Here is a 6,208-nt window from a genome sequence, read left to right as displayed (position 1 = left end):
TCACAGGGAAAAAAAATGCCCCTTAAACACATAAAATGATGCTTAATTTCACTCATATTGAGAGAAATGTGAAGTAAAACTATACACCAAAGTATCGTTTATTATCAACTTGGTAAGAATCCAAAAGTTCATAGTGGTGGGAAACAAAATGATACTACTTCTGCACAGGATAATTTGCCTGTTTTAGACATATCGTTGACCCAAAAACCCTATTTCCAATAATCTATCCTACTGATATACCCACACAAGTATGTAATCACATATGCACATGGGTATTCATTACAACATCACTAGTAAGAGCAAAAGATTGGAAACATCCCAGGTATCCAGCGGTAAATAATTAGTCGAATGAGCTATGATACAGCCACACAATACAATAGTACACAGTTTTTAAAAAGGAAGATCTCTATGCACTGTTGTGGAGAGATTGCCTGCACACATTCTTAAGCAAATATATGCAAATGCAGAAGAATGTCTATCTTATGTCACATTTTGTGTAAGAAAAGAAAAATGTGTACATACATGTGTTTGCAAAATGAAATAACAAAAGTATAAACAAGAAATGAATAAAATTGTTTACCTAGCATGATAGGGTTACCAAGTAAATGGAAAGGGTTAAGTTTGGCATAAAGAAAGTAACCAGTGTAGGTACCAATGAAGGGCACGGGAATAGGCTGGAGGGAGAAGGAATGGAAGCAAGACACTATATATTTCTATTAGATTCTAAATTTTGAATCATGAAAATGAATTATTATTTTTCAAATTCTAAAGCTAATTACAAAACAATTACCTAAAATTGAAATTAATTGTCTATGAAGGAGTTCAGAATGAGTTGCCCCAAAATGAGCCTCTGTGGTATGAGAATTATTTTGAGCTAAAGGCAATTGAGACCCTGTGGGAGGAAGAGAAACTTCTGCCCTTCCCTTAACTATTTAGAAGAATCTAAATTGAGGGCCTTCCCCATAATAAGAGTTATTACCAGAAATAACTTTTTATAACCTATCTGCATAGCAGGACAAACTTCTAATTACTGGAGATCTGCTCTCCTTATCGTCCTGTGAATTGCCCTTTTCCCCTCTGAAGCCCCAGGCACCTTACCTCACTCTTTGACTCAAGATGCCATATATTCATTTCCCTTTCTGTCTCTGAACCTCTAATGTATGTAGGATCGCTAACTCTCTCATGTATAAGGGGTTCCCATACATACCTCTGTAATTAAATTTGGTTATTTTCTCTTTTTAATCTGTGTCATGTCAATTTAATTATTAGACCACCTGGAAGAACCTTGAAGAGTAGGGGGAACTTTCTTCCTCCCACACATCTACTGATAGCCTAAAAGCAATGTTAGCTCAGTAGCAAAGAGTACCCATAGCATCCAGACTTTCATCTTTATTTTCATCCTCTAAAAGGCCCAGGCTCTTTGGAGAAATAGTCATTTCAAAATTGGGATAAAGAAAGTATAATGTGAGCCTGGGACACAGTTTTGTGCTAGAAACAAAGAAACTTTCCAAAATCAGTGGAGTCATATAAAAACTACACAGAAGTCAGTTTGAAAGTGTCACACTACCCAAAATTGCAGATAAAATGAGCAATAGCAAGCTGATTTAATGGTTTGGAAGTAGCCTGGCTATGGAAGGCCTCACACAAAAAGTTGACTTTTGACTAGAGACCTGCAAGAGGGAATGAGCATGTGAATATTTGGGAGAAGAGCATTCTACACCCAGAGAGATAATAGCAAATGCAAAGGCTCTAAACTAGGAAGAGGACCAGAGTATCGAAATGCGAAGGTGGTCAGTGTGGTTGGAGTATAAGGAGTTGGGGGGAGAATAGTAAACGATAATGTCAGAGCAGCTATGGGTGCAACACAGTAGGAACATATGGCATTGGCTTAAGGGCCAAGTGACAATGATATATGTCGGACACTAGAAAGAACGAGGCCCTTGCTATGCAGTGACAAAGCATCTTAATAACTCACATATTCTATTACTTAGGAAGACATCCAACTGCCTTTGAACCTTTGGCTCTAGGTTAGAAGGTTGAAAAAATGTTAGAAGTTTGTGTTGATTTTTACTTGATGCATGTAGCAATATCTCAGAAGAAAAAAATAAGCTCAGGCAAGAATTGGCTGTTAGAAGCAGTAATAAAAGGGAACAAAGATTTGAGACCTCAAAATACTTGCAAAATTCACCACTATCAACTTCAAACATAAGAAATAAGAGTGAAAAGCCCTTGAATAACAAAACCCCATTTAAGATTCAGTCCTATGGCAATGATCATATTGAAACCTTCTCCCTAAAACTAAAAGCTTCAGTGTTGATGCCCTTCCATTGAGAGAGAGGCCTGGAGGCAAGAAAGCAAAGACACCAGGCTTGAGTATTAAATTCAGGAAATGTTGTGAGGATGTTTACTCATACATAAAACTAATGAAAGCAAATCAATCCAAAGCCTACTCAATTTTCAAGAGAATCGTACTGGCAAAGAAATGGCAACCCTCAACTGAAAAGGATTTTGAATGTCTGGGCCACAAAACAATTTCAGCGGTCCCAAATTTGGGTCAAAATGGAATGGGCTACAAAAGCTTTACAGCCCCAGAAATTATACTCCTCCAAATCCACTTCAGTTTTGGCCATGGATGATAACAGGTGAGGACAAACCTCCTAGAATGTGGAACTGGAGGACACAAAGAATTATGAACAAAAGTGTTCCTGCCAGAGAGCAGAATCAGATCTAAATAAGGAACTCTGTTCACTCAGGATAGAAGGCTTTGACAATGCTAACCCCTCAGGCTTTTATTATTGCTATAAATTTCCCCTTTCAAAGTAGAAATTAAAAACGTAATAATCTTGTCCTTGCTCCACCACTGTATATTGTGTGCTGTGTGTGTGTGTGTGTGTGTGTGTTGGCAGATAGATTGGAAAGATAGGGGTCATAAATCTGTCTTAATTTTATAGGTCTCAGGAGCCACGTCTAGACCCGATGAAGAGTCCTATGCCGTACAGCACCTAGAGATCCTGACCTTCGTAATGAATGCAGTAAATGAATGGGACTTTGGGTTATCTCCTTCCAATGGGGATGAGTAGGTGGGAGAAAGAACAAAACAGATAGCTGGTGCCATAAGAAGAGACTAGGGCAAATATTAGCTATTCACTAACTCATTTTCTTCCTCCTGTCACTCTTAGCCAGACTATCTTTCCCAGCTTCCCTTGCCTGTTGCAGAGAAATCTTTCTCATGATCATATTTTCTCCCTTTTCCATCTGCCACTAGGACTTTGATCTCCAGAATAACTTTGGGATTTATGTGGTAAAGATGGCAGAGCCTCCATCAGCCTGAATCCTTGAATGACCACATGGAGCAGAGCCTCCTTCTTCCCCACCATCACCAAATGAACTCTGAATAAAAAATAAGCCACTGAAGTTTGGGCTTTACATTTATAGGAACTTGTAGTGAGCCGGGAGCTAAAATTTTCAAGGAATGAAGGGATATGTCCCTGGAAAACAGGGAGTAGGTAACTGCATTTGTCCAAGGAGTAAATAGTTTAATCTGATGACAGTGATTCAAAGATGGAAGCGGGGGGGTCTATGGATTCTGGAAGTACCAGTGGTGATCTAGGAAGACACCTACCTGACTTCCAGCTCTGGTGATACAAGGAGTGTGGAAAAGAAAATGTCTACCCTTTGAAAGGGTTGAAAGGTTACCGTAGAATGGCCAGGTTTTAATTAGAGCAAGAATTTGAGGGGAATGTTCATATAAGAGATGGAAGGCTTCAGAAAATTGGAAGGAGTAAGAAAAGGCAATATATAAAGTTATATGGGAATCAGAATCTAGTGAATAATGAATGACATTCAAATTCTTACTTTTTGTGGTGACTGACAGATGAAAGGCTAAATACCATTAAGCCCAATGTTCCCAAGACAGAGAGACTGTGATTGCTACAGAAGCTGCAAGTGTTGAGGGTCAGGAAAAGGTCAGTTCTTGCCAGTGACTCCTGTTGATGGAGGCCCAGAGTTCTACCAAGAGTGGTCTTACTCAAAAGTGCAGGCAGTGTCTTGCCCCCTGTAATGATGGCCTATAGAAGGGTGGTCTTACTTCAAGTCTTGCAGAGAGTTGATTTTTTAATTTGTAATTACATGCCATTGTTATCCATTATTTTATTTCATATTGATAAAGAAATTATTTTTATATTCTTAAAGAGTCAATGTTTGTTTAGGTTTACCCTCGTCTTATCATTTTCTTTGTTCAGCATTGTTTTCTGCATCTCAGACCTTTCCTCTGGAATCACTTTTATTCTTCCTTAAGTATATCCTTTAGAAGGATTTTAGCAAAGAGTGTTGGACTGTCAGTTTGTTTATTCTTTGTTTTGTTAAAAATATCTTTATTTGACATTTTTCTGGGTGCACAATTTGAGATAAATAGTTATTTGCTTTCATAACTTTGTTGTGTTTAACGAAAGTTGTAAAAAAAAGTTTCTAACAAGCTAAAAAATCAATCAATATTTTTGAGAAAAAAATCTTTGTCTTTGGTATTCTGCATTTTGATGAAACTAGGTATACATTTATTCTTTCTTTTCTTTCTTTAATCATTTTTATTTAAGACTTGTTGGGCTTCCTGAATCTGTAGGTTGGTATCTTTCATCGATTCTGAAATTTTTTTCAGCTCTTTTTAAAGAAAGTCACCTCTCACTTATTCTAATTGTTCCTTCGAGAACTTTGATTAGATGTATGTTGAATTTTCTAGCTGTGTCCATCATGTCTCAATAATTCTGTCATACAATTTTTAATTTTCTCTTTCTGCACTATATTCTGGATACTTTCTACACATAGGTCTTCCAGTTGGTTACTTATCTTTAGCTATGTCAAATCTGCTGTTTAGCCATTCCGATAAGTTTAAATTTATTTCATTTTTTATTCTTAGAAATTTTCTCATTCATTTTTAAATATGACTAAAGTTCATATTCTTTTGTTCCTTAGTTATCCTTTTTGTTTCTTCCTTTATTTATTTAAATATAATAAGCATATTTTATATCCTGTAGTTTTTATCTCTAATATTTTAATTCTTGCAAATCTACTTCTGTGCTTTATTGTTTCCACAACTCTGACTCTTAATAATTTGCTTCTTATGAATTAGGGATTTTTTTAATGGTGAGATAATATACTTTTTAACCATAACCTGGAGGAACTGTTTGAAGCTTGGGTTTAAGTTTATTATCTCCAAAAGGGTTTTCTTTTTCTTTTCTTTTTTTTTTTTTTTTTTTTTTTTTTTTTTTTTGAGAGTCACACAAGCAGCATGCATTTTGACTTTCAACTTAAATGAGTTCAGAACTGGAATTATGGATCCCCAAGGGAATTTGTTTTCCTTATTCTGCTCTATGCAAAGCTACTTCCACAGACTTGGGTTTTTGTTGTTGTTGTTTGTTTCTCTTTGTTGTGAAGGTGATACATCAATCAGTAAAGATGATTACTTGATTTTATGTGGAATTCTCTTATTTAACCTCCAGTCTTGTTTTGACCCCAGGCTTTGTCATGTGTCTACCTCTCGCATGTGGCTCATTATAACTCAGATTCTGGGCTTTAAAAAATGAGCATATCATTTGAGAAGCAACCTCCTTATAAATTCCTTTAATTTTCTTCTAGCTCAGCGTTCATATTTGTGTTATACATAGAAGTCTCAATAAATGTTCATTGTTTGATATTATTTGAATATCGGCATCAACATTCTTAAAAAAATTTAAAAATGCTGCATTTAAGAGAAAGTGGAAGCATTAAAAGGAAGAGAAAGGCAAAATGTTTTATTTATTGCAGCTATTTGAGATTGTTCATTGTGACATATAAAATGAAGAAGAGGCAGCATTGCAAAGGACATCATAAACTGGGAAGAGAAGCAGAGACCCCAAATCAGATGACACTAATTATCAATATGGAATGTATGTCACCTGTTTAGTGCCAGCAAGAAAAGAAGCAAGACCATAAAGCACCTGTAATGGAATCTTGTAGAATTATAGTTGAAACTCTGCTGGCAACTGCTTCAAGCAAAAAGCTGGAGTCACCAGATGTCTACTTTCCAAAGAGAGAAATCTGTGTGAGACAGGTCCCAGAGATTTACCACCACTGATGTTTGAACCTAGTTGATATAATTCCAGCTAAGGACTCTCAAACATACAGGGTGTCTCTGTTTTTTACTTTCTATCCCCAAATTATTCTTAATATATAA

The 6,208-nt window shown here is 36.3% G+C and overlaps 1 pseudogene; it reads left to right on the top strand.

Moving 5' to 3' along the window:
- Positions 1–6,208, top strand: part of LOC105290910 — a 163,433-nt pseudogene that overhangs the window by 37,354 nt on the left and 119,871 nt on the right.

The sequence above is a fragment of the Pteropus vampyrus genome, unplaced genomic scaffold (genome assembly GCF_000151845.1).
Source record: "Pteropus vampyrus isolate Shadow unplaced genomic scaffold, Pvam_2.0 Scaffold39, whole genome shotgun sequence".
Taxonomy (NCBI): Eukaryota; Metazoa; Chordata; class Mammalia; order Chiroptera; family Pteropodidae; genus Pteropus; species Pteropus vampyrus.
This window is presented reverse-complemented; position numbering and strand designations above follow the sequence as displayed.